At 44.1% G+C, this 18,069-nt stretch overlaps 1 protein-coding gene across 1 annotated transcript in view; it reads left to right on the plus strand.

The window, feature by feature from the left end:
• Positions 1-470: 470 nt before the first annotated feature.
• CHRM2 (cholinergic receptor muscarinic 2) overlaps positions 471-18,069 on the plus strand; it is a 154,032-nt gene continuing 136,433 nt past the window's right edge. Inside the window, exons 1-3 of the mRNA XM_008258041.4 lie at positions 471-623; positions 6,217-7,135; positions 7,391-7,550. The gene's annotated coding sequence lies outside the window, so the exon portion shown is untranslated. The remainder of the gene's footprint in view (positions 624-6,216; positions 7,136-7,390; positions 7,551-18,069) is intronic.

An 18,069-nucleotide genomic window follows, 5' to 3' on the forward strand; every position in this document is an offset into this window, starting at 1 on the left:
TTATATGAAACATTTTCACAAACATGATTGCATTTAATCATCATGATGATCCCGTGAAGAATCTGTGCATTATTTACACATGAGGGAACTGAGGTATAAAGCATTTTCTCTAGGGTCATAAATCTAATGAGTGGTGAAATTTGAAACTGAACCTGGTTCTTGTTGTGTGTAGAGTTTTGAATCCCATTTTCCTCATTGTCTTTTAAAAGCAAATTATTTGCTTAAGAAAGAAATATTTCCAGAGATTGCCATGAATCAAGAGAATCTATTTTCTCCCTACGCTGGCAACAATACAAGGAGAGTACCTTGTATCAGCTGTGGAGTCTAAGGGTGAGTTCTGCCTGATTGTTACAGAAAACATTTAATCTGTGTCTCAACACTTGCTCTCTCTTCCCTTACCTCCTATTGTCCAGGAACCCTGCTCTGGAGATGAAGGCACAGCTTTCTACCCAAGACTGCTCTTCAAGGAAATGGAGTAGCTTTATTCCCAACTGGACCTGGAAAATTTGCATCCCTCCCCTGCCTTCTCTTATTTATCCCTGTGGGCCAGCTCTAGAGCAAGATGTGTGGAAACCCGAGAGAACATCCCCATGGATAAGACAGCGCTATTCTGCAGACTGAAGGTACAAACCATGGCTCAAGACTCAGTTTTCCATCCTGTTAAGTTCATCTCCTGAACATGAACTGCATTCTAGCACTTACATTCCCCCATTCTAGTCTCATACGTAATTACCAGGAGCTGTAACCACCATAGCCAAGAGTTTTCTTCTCAAGAAATTATGGAAATGTCCATGTGCCTGAGACAGTCATTGATAAGTAACTTTGTAGTCAGCTTATTACTTCCAAAACACAAAAGCAAAAAAAATAGAAGAAAAGTAGTAAAAAGAGAGAGAGAGAGAAAGGGGGGGGAGAGAGAGCTATAGAGAAATGGAAATTGGAAATAGATGGGAAATACATCCTATTAATAGCATCCTACATAAAGGATGAGTAGATAGAGAATGAGTAGCTAGGAGTGCTCCTGTCTTGTTCCAGTCTTCTGCATTAACTACTCTGGAAAGTAGACCTGGTGTTCAGTGACGTTTGGTTACTTCTGTGCACTATGGGTACTGGAAAGCACAGGCCCAGTATTTTGTTTCATAGCCCTTAATATGTCTTTAGTATCATCCTGGTGATTGCTTTAAGATTTTAAAATATTGTTTCATCATCCAGAGTATTTCACTCAGCAGATATAAATTGCCATATCTCCCAAATCCCAGAGAGATGATAGACTCTAGTTCTGCAACCTATGAATTGGTGGAAAACGTCAAGGCCTTTTCCTGAATTCCCCATGGATTACAACACCAAAACTTTGATCAACGGTGCTTACAAAGAGCATTCTTGTTTTATGTATCTTTAAATAGTATCTTTAGCTTTGGGGGGGGGGCAGGGATCCTTCATGGTTGTTTCTGTAGCCCCCATCTAAGAGAATATTGCAGGATATGTAAATATTTGATGAACCAGTCACCACACTTCCAATCCGGTGTATGGTAGGCTTCCGAAAAACACTTCTCAGAGACGCGACCCGACATTGTCAGATCTGCCCTCAGCAATTCACAACACTGCAGAAGGAAAGCAGACCAGTGGCAGCTTGTGCACATGAGACTTGCTCCAGAAAAAAAAATCAAAAAAACATTTCCAGGGGATTACCATTAAGCAAGACAATTCATCTACTCCGTATCCTGCCATCAATAACAGGAGAGTACATTCTGTCAGTTGCGTTGCTCTGAGGATAGGTTTTGAGTGGTTGTTATTGAACACATGCAAAGATTAGCAATACATGCTTATTGGGCATCCTTGTAAATTAACTCAATTTCTAGGAAAACATTTGTCAATAAAAAACCTTGTAGGAAGAGAATGCACACATTGACTTCCCCTAGAGCCTTGTCACATGCCTTTCTGTAGGGATTTATAAAATGTTGCCTACAAGATTTTTTAAATGAGGCCCTTAAGCCCAGCATCCAGTGACCGTGCTGATTAAATGAGAAAGAAAAAAGAGGAGGAGGGAGGACCAAAAGGTCCAGGATCTGTCTTATTAGGCACAGAAAACACCAGGGAATGCTTTAGAGAATGCTTCTGTGGGAACATTACACGGAGGCAGTGTCTGTCTGTAAAGGGACCTGGATGAAATGGTATTACCAGTCACACTCAGTTGAGTCTTGCCTGAGAAAAGACTGCTCTATGTAGCACAAGTACGCTGGTCACTGTTGAGAAAGAGGGTAGATCCTATGTAATGAGGATGCTGCCTGGTGCCATGATGGCTTCCAGGATACTTCTTTGGAATATGTTACATTTTCAGCACCCTGTTGGAGGGCCATTGTAGTTGGCTTAAGAAATCGGTATGTTATATGACCCAAGAAATTATGTGAATTCCCATTAGTGGGTGATTAGTTCATTCTAAATTCTAAGAAAAGTAGATTTCCCTATGGACTAAAAAACATTCTATGTGTTCCTAGATGACTCCTTCCTGAAAAAAAGGGGGTACCGATTCAGATAAACCGGAGCCTTCTGTCTACAGAGGAGCCTGATAAGACTTTCATTTTGAACTTGTTAGAATCTCATCTCCATCTGAGATTCCAGCATCTAGTCTAGACTGTAAAAAGGGGAAATGTGAGATATTTGCCCAAATATACCCTGAAATAGATCCTGAATTAAATGTAAGATATTTTCCCAAATATATCCTGAATTAGGAAACTCTGCTCAGCCTGTTTTAGAGGTTCACCTCTGAGGCAGAGCTCAGTTTTACCTCCATGCACATTAAATGCTTCTCTATGCAAACACAGATCCAAATGGCTTTTCCTTCTGTATTCTTACCACTGATTTATCACCATTGCTGCTGCTTAATGTGGTGCAGGGCCAGTTCTCCACTATCCCTGGCCTCTCCTCTGGCCCCCAGCCCCACCTCTTAATATCTCCTGTTTGCAAAAGAACTCTGTATTTTAAATATTTGAGACTCAGCAGCAGTAAATGTTTTCAGGCTTCGGATAACCCCACCACTGCTAGGAGAGGGAGGGTTTACATCATCTGTGATGCCAAATCTTAAGAAAAAAAGGAAAAGAAAATAGTGGCAAAGCATTGTTTGTCAGATTGTCACTAAACATTATCACTCAGAATCAGCCCTATTTGTACATGAAAACTTCTATTGCAGAATCTGAAAAAGCAAAGCTTAGAACTTCTTAGGAGAAAAAAAAAATGATCATCTTTTCTAGCCAAAGAATAGAAGCTTTCAAATTACTCCCTGGGAAGGTTTGTACGGAAAATAAATAAGAATAGTGTGTCTGTTATGGGGCTGTTATTAAGATTTCAAAACCGTGAAGGATACTGAAGAACCCATTTTAAGCAGTGATTGTCATCTACCGGAGAGCCACTTTTAACCTACGATTGTTACATTTCAAACTGAAGTCAAAGAAAGGAAAACTTCGTTTGGCATACATCAGATAAATCAGCCTGCCTTCTGCAAACCTCCTGCTGGTAAATACTGTGCTTCCCTGGTTCAACCCTCGAACAGTTTATGTGAGTGGGAGATGACGGACAAGGCAAGATCTCCTGTTCTTGGCTCATTTTCCCCAAGCTAGCAAAACCTTCACCTTCATTTGCTCAGTTCCTTGAAAATGGAAACATTTTTGAAAATGCTGTGGCCTCCATACCTGGTGGGAAGTCACTGAGGTTGAACTTGTCACTCTGTTAATCCACTTAGAATAGAGCACTGATTTGTGCATCTAATTACTGAAGCCTAATTATGGCTGCACGGAAATCAACATGGCACAATAAAATACACGATGCCTTCCCAGGAATGAGACCTGTATTCCCCTTTCAAGTTACTGGTGACCTCATCTGCAGTCTTATTCAAAAGCAAGCCTTGTCAAAGATTTTAAATCATCCCTTCTGGGCATCAAGTCTTCGGCGCATGCCCAGGACTAGCTAGCATTATGAGGAGGTGGGTAATGAAGTTTGGCTTTGCAAGTGGAAATTACTAATTTATTAGAGTTCTTTGAGGTGGAAAATAGGCATGTAGATAAAGGAAAGCCCATAGATGCATTCTACAAAGTCTTTAAAAGGCACTTTTGAAAATGTTCCACACCAAGAGTTACTAATAATTGTAAATGCTCTCTTCTAGGGGTGGGGGTGGGGGAGGGCAAACTTTTATCTCAGAAAGTGAACTTGCTTAAAAGATGAAATAAAATGCCCAGAATATACATCAGTGTTTTTTGTACGGAAAGAGGCTAGAAGGGGAAAGCAACGGGGCTCCCTGGGGTCACTGTTATGATGGAGCATGTTTAACATGCTTGCTGCATGCTGATAAAGAACTGTGATTTCCACTGGCAAGAGTCACTGCTAAATACTCCTGTTTCAGTAGGTCATGGCGTGATGCAGGAGCCCTTATTATTTTATTATTATTGAGTGGTGAGGCAAACACACACACGGAGAGAGAGAGAGAGAGAGAGAGAGAGACAGAGACAGAGAGACAGAGAAACTCATCCACTTCTTCATTCCCTAATGCCTGCAATGGCTGGGGACGCACGAGCCAGAGTTTGGGAGACACTATCCAGATCTCTCTTGAATTGTCACTGCTGACTCCCGGGATCTGCACTGGCAGGAAGCTGGAGTCAGAAGCTGGAGCTGGTGGTCTAGCCTGGGTACTCTGATACGGGATGCGGGTTTCCTAACTGCTAAACAAAATGTCTACTCCGGGAACTTGTATTTTTAAATCTTGACTGACAGCTTTATAATTTTAGCTAATTTGCTGTTTGTTAGGCACTCTTCAGACTAGTCTTACTATTCCTTGTAACGATCCCAGGAGATATTACTATTAATATGCCCTTTTACAGGTGACGAAACTGAGTCACAGAGTAGTTAAATAATTTCTCCAAAATCCTTTAGTGCACGACAGAGCTACCAGTATACATAAGAAGGAGTTTTCAATGATGACAAAGGAGAAGAGAACGGACATCACTGATGATTCTTTACTAAAAATACTGTTTTGGTTTGCAGCTCTTCTTCAAAAGGCCTTAAGTATAATGATGTCTATTGAATGCAATACTTTAGTTACCTGTGGACTCTGTTTTATTGAAAAAAATTTTTAAAAAGTCATTAGCCTTCCTTGGGTATTTTACTTTATTATTCTTGCTGAAACGTTCAGTGCTTGCTAGTAAGAAGGCAATGATGTTATAAAAAAACAAATAGTGACAAATCGCTGGGTTTTCTTCTCTATTGCTGGTCAGTGGTCTGTTTCCCTTACTTGCTTTGGTGTGTGTGTGTTCAAAAAGATTCAAGCAAATGTCATATGTTTATGGAGGCTTATCAAATGAGAAATAATGGAGGAAGGAAAGAATATGTGAATTTGTTTTCAAAAAAACCACCTAAAGAAGAAGAGATGACAAAATCTGATATTTCACGGAATGATCAATGCTGGGAGAAGCTGAGACCAACACTGGACAGCACTGTTCTGGTTTTGTAACAGGAGTCTTAGAATACCAATGCTGGTGGGATGTGAGCGTGGCGTTGAGTCAGAAGCACAGTTTTGTAATGCCTTGTGTCAGGACTTCAATCAAGAAAATAGAGTTTGCAACAGGTCCTGCTTGTTGATAGCTATGAGTTAATAACAAGGGCAGAAACATTCGGTTGTACGATTTATACATGTCAATGAAGGTATAAGACTTTATAGCTTTATTGTTAATTGCTATGTTGGTGTCTCATATGGGTGTAGTTTCTCACCAGTAAGTCCGGAGGCTTACAAAGAACAGGAGAAATGGCTTTTATCATCCTATTCACCCTATAGTATCTTGCAAAGGCCTAGGCATCAAGAATTAAATTGAATTGAATTAGATACAGTAAATCAATGCATTTTAACTCACTCTTCGTTTGTCTCTGATCCTGCTCAGTTATTCAATATAAGGTTCCATGTGATAGAAGTTGGAAGACAGAAAACACATATATAAAATATATATTTATATTGTCTTCATGTCCAAATACTTCCGTAAAGCCAAGTCTTCTCTTTAGCTATACTTTAGAATCCTATCATTGTATCTCTGTCTCCTGGATCTAATGCACATAAATGAAGGGTCCAAGTCTTGGAAGGAGTTTCTCATTAAAATAGAGAAAAACCCAAGGCTGGTCAGAACACACAAGTTTACTTCCTGTTGTTTTTTTTTTTTTTCCACCCCACCACGGAAATCACAGATTCCCTGAAACACCAAACACAGTTTGCAGTGGACTGCTCATCAGTTGAAGAAAACGTGATCGATGACCCACGTCTAAACGAAAAAGAAAAACCACCTCTCCTTTTACATTTGCCAGCGTCCAAGGGAAACAAACAATCCGGAAACAGTTCCCCAAGATTACATACTGACTACAAAGCACAGTGCATGTAGCCTAACATTTTCCCACCTGGAAAAACTGGGCTTAAGTACCTTCCTCAGTCACAAAGCACCACTGTGTTCTCGCCAGTACGCCAAGTCATTCACTTGAAGGAATGGCACCTGGGGGTGATGGTGGTCATTGCAAAGGTTCTGCTGTAGAAATTGCAGATGGAGAGCTGGGCTCTGGGCACGGGCACGGAGAGGAGCAGAAAAGAGCCCGAAGAAAAGGCTGTCATGTTTGCTCAGAAGAACCGCCAAATCAGGGAGCAGAGAGGATTTCATTGGAGGAGCGCCTTCCACAGCAGCAACTAATCCTGTCATATGGAGAGAACATTTACAATGTTCTCCAGATATTGTCCGCCCATTGCAGCTAACCAAACGCACAGGCACACACACAGACAAGGCTCTCCTGCTCCACCGAAGGCACCGGGGCGGAGACCGGCTGGAGGGAGTGCGCGCGGGGGTGCGCGCACAAACACACACACACACATACACACACACACGCACACACGCACACCCGGGTGCGGGTTGGCCGGAGCTTAAATCCGCAGACTCCTCTAGGAAATCGCCAGAGGCACTGGAATAGGTGTCGCTGCCCCCCTACACACACACACACACACACACACCCTGATTACTACTTCCCCAAACACTTCTGTGAAGCCATGAATCCTGCCCGGCTCGCCGCTGCTTCCAGGTCTTGGTTCTGTGTTGGTCTCCACCGTCGCCTTCCCGAAAGCCAGGTTTGAAAGTCCTACTTGGATCTCCTTGGATGGTGTGCGGAGGAGGGCGGGGGCAGGTGTCAGGTGTCCACTCGAGTCTAAAACCGCGAAGCGGTCCCCACCGGGCTAAGTGGCGGGGACCCCGGCGGCGGCGCGCGGGCGAGCTCCGCAGCTCTGGGCCGAGCCTTCGGGTCGGCTGGCTGTCTCCCCGCCTCCCCCGCCCCACCCCTCCAGTGTCGCGGCGCCAACTAATCTTTTTCCCTTTTCTCTTGCAAGATCAAGGGAGAGAGCGAGCGGACGACGGGCTCCGGACTCTAAGCCGAGCTCAGCCCGCACCCGGGGCGGCTCGCCCTGAACCCGCGGAAGGGCTTCTCGCTCCCGCCAGCCTCCACCAAACCAAAGCCAGGGTAGGCAGCTGGGGCTGAACCAGAGACAGGTAAGGGCACCACGCGGCTCCCTTCCTCGCCAAGGGAGCCGGCATGGCGGGGAGGTCGGGGCTGGGGGTGGGGGAATGGGAGGGTCGTGGAAACTTTTGACTCCTGGGGTTCCTAGAGCTCAGGAGAGGAATGGCTGGGTTTGGGAAGATCGGAAGGACCGGGCCGAGGAGGCTTAGCGCGGGGCGAGGGCGCGATCCGGGCGGGTCACTGAGTGTGGCGGAATGTGGCTGGCACAGCCTAGGAACCGCGCTGCCCCCAGCGTCAGCGTCTCTTCCAAGGCGACAGCCCCTCCACTGCCACCGGTCCCCACCCCGTTTGCCGGATTGCCAGGGGCCGGGAGACTGCCGGCCTGGGATCTGACCCGGTCTTCATCGCATCTAGGGTGGAGGCCCAGCGAACCCCGCTCCCTGCTGCCCTCAGCCTCGCAGCAGCCCCTCAGGCCCTGGGGAGAGGTTCAGAGTCGCCTTCCCTGGACCACAGCCCGTGAGCTGGGGCGGGGTCGGAGGGGAGGATATGTCTGGGAAAAGGGTCCTAGGACAGAGGCGCGGGAAGCCTCCAGCAGTCCTGTTAACTGCGGCTCGGCACGCGAGGTCTGCTGTCCCCCGGCGGCTAGGAGGCAGGGGGCCCAGCCCAGGGTCTTTGAGGTCTCAGACTATGCCCAGGGCTCGCCAGTCAGCCTCCCCTGGGTCCGGGACCCTGCCGGCAAGCCGCGGGGTGGTAGAGCAGGGACCGCGGCGTCTGCACCTGCAGACCTGGGCAGTTGCGGCTAACTTGTAGCTCGCGGAACCCCGCGGAGGACGCAAAGAAATTCCACTTGCGAGCTCTGCCCCGCGCCCCTGGCGTGCCCCCCGCGGGATAGGCGGCGGCTGCCCTGGGAGTGCGTTCCAAAGGAGACAATCCTCCCGGGTTATTGACACAGAAGGAGGCACACACTCCGCCTCCGACCCCCCTCCAGCTCTCGCATCCCTGTTCTCCCTGACCATCGCTGACCCCAGGTTGCTGTGAGCTACAAAATCATTCCCAGGGAGGGTCCACCGACCAGCAGGTCCCTGGGCGCGGCGCCAAGGCTCTGGCATGTGTGGAAATATCCACGGGGAGAGTCTCTCGGGACGGGGGGCGCGAACAGAGCGGAGAGCGAACGGAGCTGGCCGCTGACACCTAACCCAGGCAGCCCCTCCGAGTCCCCGGGTCAGTTCACGGCCACAGCCTGTCTGTGTCTTCGGCCCCCAGGGCCCGGCGTCCGCCGGCCAAGGCGCCAGAGTCCCGCAAGAGCGCAGCGCGCGCAGGTCCGCACGCTCTGGAATCCACCCCCGCACCGACTTTCTGTTGCCCCCTCCTCTTATCTTTCTGTTTTGCTTTTCTTGCTCTTGTTCATAGCGCTGGGTGGCACTGGGGACGTGGCGGCGGTGTGGTTTGACCATCCCCTGGTGCACGCAGCCGGCGACACAAACACACGTCCCCACGCCGTGCCGCACACTCGCCAGCGCTCCAGCGCGGTGCCCCGCTGGACAGCCCCCCGCGCCTACGCCCATGGTCACCGCCACCACCACCACCACCATAGATAGCCCTGCCCCTCGCCTCCAGAGAAAAACCCCGGGGCGTCTAGAAAGGCCTGCGAAAATCTGGAATTTGGATGGGGAGCGAGGTGGGAGATACTCTGGGGCAAACGGCCCCCAGCGCACCCGCGGTGTGGAGTATGGAGTGCTCCCGCCCCGCCTGAGCCCACCCTGAGCCGTAATCTGAGAGCCCGGTGCAGGGTGGGTCAGCCCTCCCCTGTCTCTCTGGGCAATCCTGGAGTCTCGGATTGGGAGGGGTCTGCAAGTGAAGCGGCTCCTAAGCCGCAGGGTGGCAAACTCTGGATTGTGTGTCGGCAGTGGATCGATACTTGCGAGTGTAAACCGTCTTGGCAAGCCATAAGGTAGGGATGATGATACACTGGAGTAGAAATCAGAATCAGGTGGGCATGTGCATGTCATCCAGGGGGCCACAACAGCGAATGATGACCACACAGGTAAAACAGGTTGAGTTGACCGGAGATAGGAACTGTATTAGGCTGCAATTCGGAAAGTGGACTTTTGAGGTTCTAGGCAAGTAGGTGGGAGGATTTTGTGCCAATACTGTTTCAGCTTTGCAGGCTTGGCAGGCAGGAATTCAAGAAGGTCAATGCCAGATGGGTTTGTTTGTTGTTTGTTTGTTTTTGGTTACTCCTCTTGTTAATAAGCTTTCCAGTTGTAGCGGTATAGCCCAATATAACCGATAAGCAACTTCTCTTTCCCTGTGTTTGCTCTGCTGGGTTAAATAATAACACGGGTTAAAACAGACGTGGAAACTGACCCTAAAAAGGCACGGCAACTGCAGCCAGTTCACTTCATTGTTTCAAAAGCCCTGTGAATGTGGTGGGGATGGAATGGAAGACACAAAATTGAGTAGGCTGTCTGACAGCTGCTGCTTTTCCCATAAAAGATAAGAGTGTTTGTTTATGTGAGTGTGCCTGAGGGTGCCTGGAGGGGGACTGGAGCCAGACAATAGGTGGATCTGAATATCCCTCTCCAGGTTCAAGTACCAGAGAACCTGCAAACAGGTTGGCAGCTCTCAGCTGACTTCAAAACCAGTTGTGGAAGAGAACAGCACTTCTCAAACAAGTAAAAGTTCCTTTGGAGTGGATCCCCACTGTCTCTCAATTTGGGGGGTGAGGAGGCAGAGACAGCCTTCACATTTAAAAAAAAAAAAAAGTGCCCGAATTGTACTACATCCCCTTCTTTGTCTAAGAAGTTCTCAACTTTAGGCACCGGGATGCATGCTCATCAGGCAATTTTCTAACTCCAGTTTCAGAGCAGCCAGCACCCCAGGGCCAAGGGTGCAAAAACTGTGGTGGATTCCGAGGTTTGATGAAAACAGCAGTCCTCCGTGTGCTGGGCGGTAGGGAAGACACAGAAGACATGCTAGAATGTCATAGTGGTCTTCCATGGAACTTGAGCCAGAGTTACATGGCTCTTTGACCCACAGCAAGGAAGAATGCTGGAGCAAGTGCAAATGAGGAAGAAGAGGGGGAAATTCAGATAGAAGAGAAATGAAAGAATGGAATCAGAATTAAAAAGAGGCCAAGAACCTGTGGGTGTGCCCTTAGCAAGCTGTGTGAACAGCCTCCACCTGTGAGATCAGCGTTTGGGTCACTTGTTCACTTGTGTTCTTTATACATTCCGTATCAGTAGCCATCTCCAGGTAAGCACCCAAAGCCCAGTCTTAATCTTAAAATAAGCTTTCTTCTTTTCCAAAGTAGATAGAGACTGACAGAAACAGTTTGCCAGACAGTTCCTTCAAGGTCTGGCTTTCTTCATTTAAATTTGTATCTGACTGGGTTTGCCTTTTATGATATTGGCTTCCTCTGTCGTTTTCCTAAGTGGACTCCTATGTATCAAACACTGTCAGTCTCCCTTGTGGCTAGCAACTGGCTTTAATTCCCTACCACCTGTCCCCAGTCTGTCTACTTGTGGCTCTTTGAGCAGGTTGGGGCTTACTCATTGCAGAGCCTGCAGCTCTTCTGGGCCACGTGCTACTGGTGGTGTATGAACAAGGGAAGCAGATCACCTTTCTGTGGGCAGTCATTTTCGGAGTGTGTTCTAAGTGTATTTTAACATGTCCTTAGCACATTACATGTTGTATTGCATGTTTTCCAGTGTTTGACCCTCACTGTTTAAAATAGAGCCAGGCACATCCCAGGAATTTATTAAATATTTGTTGAATATGTGCATAGATGAATTGATTTTCTTGTTTTTGTTTGTTTGTTTTTTTTTTCTTTTTCATTGTGACAGTTGTATGAAGAAGACATTATTTGCTTGGTTTTATAGTGGAGGAAATCAGTTTTTAATGAGGTCTGGTCATGGCCAACCTCATTCAGTTAGTAAGTCACAGGCCCTAGGTTAAACAGCGGCCTGTTGGTCTCTAACACTGCGCTGATTGGATCTCTATAAATAGTCTAGCTCTTGCTCTCCCTGTGTTTGGGACAACAAAACTGGTGTTTAGAGTTCAGTGATGTTCTGCCTATCTGTTTAATTCAACTCTGCCTGGTGTTGTTGGATCCCCTAAACCTTAAGCAAAGAAATGTTCGGTGCTAACTAGATTCTTAGTTGGCACACTGTGTTTGCTCTGTGTAGTCAGCGGTTGCCTCTGGCAGAGGAAAACAAGGGCACCCAAATTAGCTGACTTTTGGCAGATGCCATTTCTACCTATCAGCTAGATGGAGGCATTGCTAAAGAGACTTGCTCTCGCTGATGTGGAATGTTGAAAGAGAATCTTGATGTTATCCAGTTTAACTCAGGACAGGTATTGAAGTAAATGAGGGGACTTTTCCCAAGCGACTCCGCTAACCATGGACTGCTCGAGACATACGTATCCCAGCTTCTGATTTATTCCCCTCTTTATTTTACCGTGCTGAATGAGTCCCTCTCTCTTTATTAAAATTGTTGACACTTAAAGTTCTGTGTTTTAATGGATCTGTTTAATTTTAATTAGAATTTATTATCCACTTTTACTTTGAAAGGCATAATGTGACTTTGTGAACTGCTGTTAGCAAAGGATGAGGTAGATTCCAATTGGTTTGCCTCCTTCTACTCTTTATATATTCTTGTCTAACTTTATTCCATTTCCTTTTTTTCTCACATGCTCAAGCTCCTTCTTTTATACTATGACCTAAATATACAATCATCTTAACTGGTGCTGTTACCATGGTAATGTTTCATGGTAGATAAGGATGCACACCAAAAGCTTGATTTCTTTCATTAGTAATAGAATTCCTCTCCCTCCCTTTCTCTCTCCCCCCACCCCCCACGCTCTGAAACGCAGGCTTTCACTAAATGATGCCCTCTGGTGTTCAGTAACAGCAAGCACTCTAGTTTTAGTAGGACAGGGACATCATTTTTAAAGCTCAGAGAGAGTTTCGATTACAATTTGAAATGGACATAAGCAAGAAAGGCTTTTAGTTAACACATTTTTAAACAGAGGTAAGTGGAAGACATTTGTTTTCAAGGGGTGTTAAGTGCTGTTTAATGTGTAGAATTCTAAAAACGTAAGGCAAAGGAGGGGGATATTCCACCCTTATATGTTTTATGTTACTGTGAAAATATTTCTGTTGGAAAAAAGAGATGACAATGACATATTTCAAGACTTCAAAATGGAAGTCTCTAGAATGAGGACACTTTTTCTTGCTGAAAATATATACCGGATAAAAAACTTAGAGCTTTTATGATTATATGAATAACCATATCAATATACATATTCTTAAAAACTAGTTACATGGTAAGGATGGAGTGAGGTTGATATGCTGTAACGATGCCTCCTTCACTTCAGATGCTACTGATTCAGGCACCAGGTCAAGACATTTCTGTCTCTGAGACTTCTCCGGGATCCCTCCGCTTCTCTCCATCCACACCTCTTTTCCAAGCCTTCAGCGCCTCTCCCTGAACTCTCACCAGAGCCATATGTTCCTGACTGGTTTCTCACCCTCCCGCGGCTCTCCAGTACAATCCATTCCTTACACTGCCAGAGTGACCTTTCTAAAATGCAAATCTGAACGTGTCATTCTCTTGTAAAAATTCTTCAGTGCTTCTCAGCTGTCTAGGGTAAACCCCAAAATCAAACGCACATGCAGTTTTCCATAAATGATCAAAGCTGTTTCCCAGCGGAGTCCCCAGAAGCCATTTCCTCATTCCCCGCTCCACGGGTGGAATACCTATAAGTAGCTTGGCATGAAGACTACTGTAGAGTACGTGCTGAGTAAATATTCGCCAGTGTATTTCTCCCTCTTTATTCTTTTCCTCCTTTTCTTCTCTTTCTCTTCCTCTTCATGTAGTTTATTATTATGCCACCAATAAACAGTGACAAGTGTCACATTTATCCTCTAGTCATCTCCCAAACTGATAATAGCAACTGAAAACAATCTTTGATATGACAGGTATTTTGATGAATATTTTGCACCCTGCATCTCATTTATCTCATTTAATCGCCTATAGTCCGGCCTGGTGCACCTTAGATGCTTGGTGTATGCTTGCTATTTCAGTATGACATTGTTGCCTTTTAATATTTATCATAAGTGTTTTGGAAAGTTAAGATTTGTAAGCACTGTGGGTTTGACTGAATTGTTTTCCTCAATATTAAACTGAATTATTTCCAAAAGAGTTAACCTGTGAACGTGCTAGGCACTGTGGGTAGTTTTACCTGGTGCTCATAGTAGAGAAACAGTAAGACTTGTTAGGGATAAAGATGAGGTCTAATGTGAGAATTGAGGCCATTATTAAATGTAAATTACAAAAATAAACATTTCAAATGTGCTAGCAGTAGAAAGCTTTTATAAAAAAATTACTAACTTTTTTCCAATTTGTTATACAGATAATGTGAACCCACTAAATATGCACAAACTCCCCCCCCACGCACAGTATTGTTATCAAAGAAGCTATAAGCATCTTCATAGATTAAACATTAAATTCAAAATTCCAGCACATGATTAATGAGTTATAACAACAACAATAAAAGGAAGACCCATGTTTAAGACTAGTGAGCAGTACATTTAAAAAGAAAGTGTGGTAGGAAGCAGGGCAGTATTTTGAAGCTGTCTGCATTTATTGGGCTTGCAAAAGCAGCATGGCTCCCTCCTGAGGCTGAGAGTCCTATATAACTTTGAATGTCGGGCCCTTTGTAGCAATGGACTCACCTCCTCAACTATCAGTATTCATGGACGTAAGGTATGCTGTCTTGAACAACAAGGTTCTGAATTAAATTGCTACTGTCTTCTAAGAAATCTTTTAAAGAGACTCCTTAACAGGTCAACTACCTGAAATATTCTATTCCTGTTGCAAAGAGTTTGCATCAGCAGGTTGAGGGTCAGGCCCAGGAATATAGATTTTTAACAAGCACCTGATCTGAAACTGAGGTGGGTAATCACAGGAGTATATTTTAAATAATGGCAGATAGAAGAATCGGAACCCAAAGGGCAGTCAGTGAAGAGCAAAGAAGGTAGCACTCACACTCCGCTGTTCCCACCAATATAGCCATATGAGTTTTCTATCCCTGTGAGGGTCATCAAAGCCTTGCTTGAAAGCAGACTTGTGCCCAGGGGCTTTTTAATTTCCTCGGCAGATTCCAGTGTGTGTGATGAATAGCAGTTCAGGAGGACAGACAGATGCTTTTCTCCATTTTAAACAAAGCCTAGGTACCTGTGTGTATAGGTGGATCAGACTCCTCTGCACACCTTGTAGCCTTGGCCATTCAAGAGATAAGCATGCGATTTCTTCTCTATGCTTTGTTTCATTGTTCCACTTCCACAACCCCTCATATTATTCGTGATATCGTCCTATACCATGCACATCTTTGTGACTCCAAAGCACTTTTGCTGCCTCTTCTATCTGGCATTCTGTCTAGGCTTTCATTATGAATCTAGTTGCATCAAGCACCTGACCTTCCTCCTCTTCCTTTCTCCCAGCCCTAGGGGAGTAGTTAGCAAGAGGGAGGAAAATGTTGGTGCTCTATGGTGAACCCCCAGAATAAACCAATAGTATGCCTCCTCTAGGAATAGGACACTGAGGAAGATTGCTCCTGATGTTATTGTCCACGCTGAGTCATGAAGACCCTTCTGCTTCAGTGAAACGAATAAGCTTTTCCTTACCTCTTTTTCCATCCCAAACCAATAAACAAGACAGCGTCATGTGAGAAGAAAGCCTCTGATTTCTTGGTTATTTAAGTACTACAGAGCTCTCTAAAAGGGACATGATGGGAAAATAAAGAATGACCTGAAGGCTAATTTTCCCACTTTTCATAAAAACTAAGCAGAGTATAATTTGCTTGGGAGAAGGAATGAAATAAATGTCACACAATTTCATATTTATTGTTGAATACAAAATTTTTTTTTCGAAGACTCTGTGCCTTCCTCAGCACTGTTACAGATGGGAGAGGCTTCTACCACAACCAGCATGAAAATTGGAAGTGATAGTGAAATTCTACTTGTTTTCTTTGGAGTGCTTTGGGGGGTGTTTGCTTTATTTTAGAGAGAAGACAGAGAGAGGTCAGGGCTAAAGCATGTTTCACAGATTTGTCAACTATTGCCTTACTTCATCATCAGAATTACTTTTATGTCAAGATGTTAGCAGTGAAATAGGCGTTATGCGATCACCTGGAAGCTTAAATAGTAAAGGTATTTCTTTGTATTTTGTTCGGGAAGTACTGACGGAAAGGAGAGCTCTGGATGACATAGATTTGATTTCTTCTGTTCCTGGTAAACAGGAGTCATTTAAAGGCAAAGAAGTATTTTGCTTTTATTTGAAAATGAGCATAATTGGATATGTGATGAGATATTTCAATGTTAAGAAAAATTTCAGAATTTTGAATGAAATCCTCTCCTGTGACAATAATAATGCCAACAAAAACTATGAAATCACAGCCACTGAGTGTGTCAAATTTTAGAACTTCCACCGTTTCTTTACACGTGTTGTTCCTCTGCCTTTTGTCGGTCCTAGGTGGTGGATGTTTGTTATTCTTTTTTTCTAAGTTTAGAAACTGGGGTTTGTTGACACCCAATAACTTATGCCATTGAGAAACTTAGAACCCTCTCAGAGTGAGTGTGCGGCTTTGGCTCCAGTCACATCAAAGATTACAGATCAATTTTTAAATGTTTTTGGTTTTGTTTTGTTTGTTTAGTACCACAAGCAGTTCTTAAAGAGGGGATCCTGTTAATATCTGACATCTAATGCCAATAAAGCCAAGAAAGGGAGAGAGGGAAGAACCCAAAAAGGGCAGCTATGACTTCTAATCAGAGTTCAGAAAATAGAATCATCAAAACCAAGTTTATGTTAGAGGGGTCAGTCCAGGTGCGCTTTGAAATTTCTGTCTTGGCCACTCACCGCCTGGCTTAGTCTAATTTACAGGCTTCATATTTGAAAATGTTTGTGTACCCATGGTGCCCAGGGAGCTCTCTCTAAGAATACAAGTGGAAATGGTCCCTGCAAGGCTTCCAGGTATGGAATTTCCAAGGCATTAAATCTGATTTCAGATATTTGTAAAGTGTATATATGCTGGAACATTCCTATTGGCTAAATGTGGGAAGAATGTTATTATTTGATCTCGTTCTATGTCATACTCTTGTATTTACGCATTCCTTTCCTCTGCAAGACTGTTGTCATCAATTCACAGGAGCCTCTGCATTGCAGTTGCACACACAAAAGGCCAAAGGAGCTGATATTCTAGGGGATAAATCACCTGTAGATTAATGTGGTGCCTGTTCATATGCCAGTTGTCAACTCTAACCACTTGTTTCTGTACCACAAATCTCCTGAGAACCATTAGTGTCTATTGGTAAATAATACCCGCTATTTTTTTTTTACAATTAATTGAAATTTCACACCCTTGCATTATAGTATCAGTCAATATTTTTACATACTGACACTTTTAATCAAGGATTATCTTTCACAAGGAAGCTGTAACAGGGCCCTAATTAATTAAAGTGATAATTACTCGTCTCCCCCTACCTCAATTTGTTGGTTACATAACACATTCTTCAAGAAAGGCACATCTTAGCATTCCTCTTTAGAATCCTCCCATTTTTCAGGGCATTTCCTTGGCTTCTATCTCTATAAGAATTTACTGAAAATTTGATTTATTTTTATTTTCTAGCAGTCATACAGAAAGGAGGTCATATTTAGTTTCCAGCAAGTTTCCGTATTCAAACCAAACAAAATGACATCTTTCTATCATTGAAGTGTTCAGATAGAATCCCAGAGGTTGTTTCTATGGAAGAAAGCAAGGTTGTCAAATGTTTCCCATTTGATGTTCTCTAGCTTATTTTAGCTTCCTTATCACAATGCAAGTTCCCATGGTCTGTTCCTCTTGGATCTGTTTTCCATTTCCTGATCCTCAGCTACTTAATTGCTAATTCCCCTCTGTAGCTTTGTTAGTTCATAAGGTTTGTTATGTTTTCTGGTCTGGTTTAGCCCCATTATTTTGTTAGATGATGAATCTGGAATGTTGGCTGTAATGTGCAGCCCTGCTTTCCACTTTAAGAGACATTACTTCTGTTCCTATATTTTGGCGCTTCTTGGTGTCTTTGATGCGTTTTCAGAAATAATTGATGGTGACTCTAAATTCATTAGGTGATCTCCTAAAACTTGATAATTCAAGTCATTGAGCTCTCTCTGTACCATATATTGGTCAAATTTTCTAAAGGTTACTCTTGTTTGCTTCTTTTAATTAAATTAGTGTGATTTATTCATTCCACTTACAGCAAACATTGGGCTACATTTTAAAATTATTCTTGCTTCTGAACTCCTAAGTGCTGTTACTTTGCTTTTCCAATATAATTTAATATGAAACTTGATACCAAGAGGTCAGTTATCTAAAATTCAAATTGCATTTCTTTCTCCTCAATATGTGTAATTATTGAAAGATATCTTTCCTTACACTATTTTTAACAGCACAGTAAAACGGAGCAGAAGGTATGGAGTTCCGTACCCCTCTGCCCCTGTGCGCACACAGCCT

This window comes from Oryctolagus cuniculus, chromosome 3, assembly GCF_964237555.1.
Source record: "Oryctolagus cuniculus chromosome 3, mOryCun1.1, whole genome shotgun sequence".
NCBI classification, from domain to species: Eukaryota; Metazoa; Chordata; class Mammalia; order Lagomorpha; family Leporidae; genus Oryctolagus; species Oryctolagus cuniculus.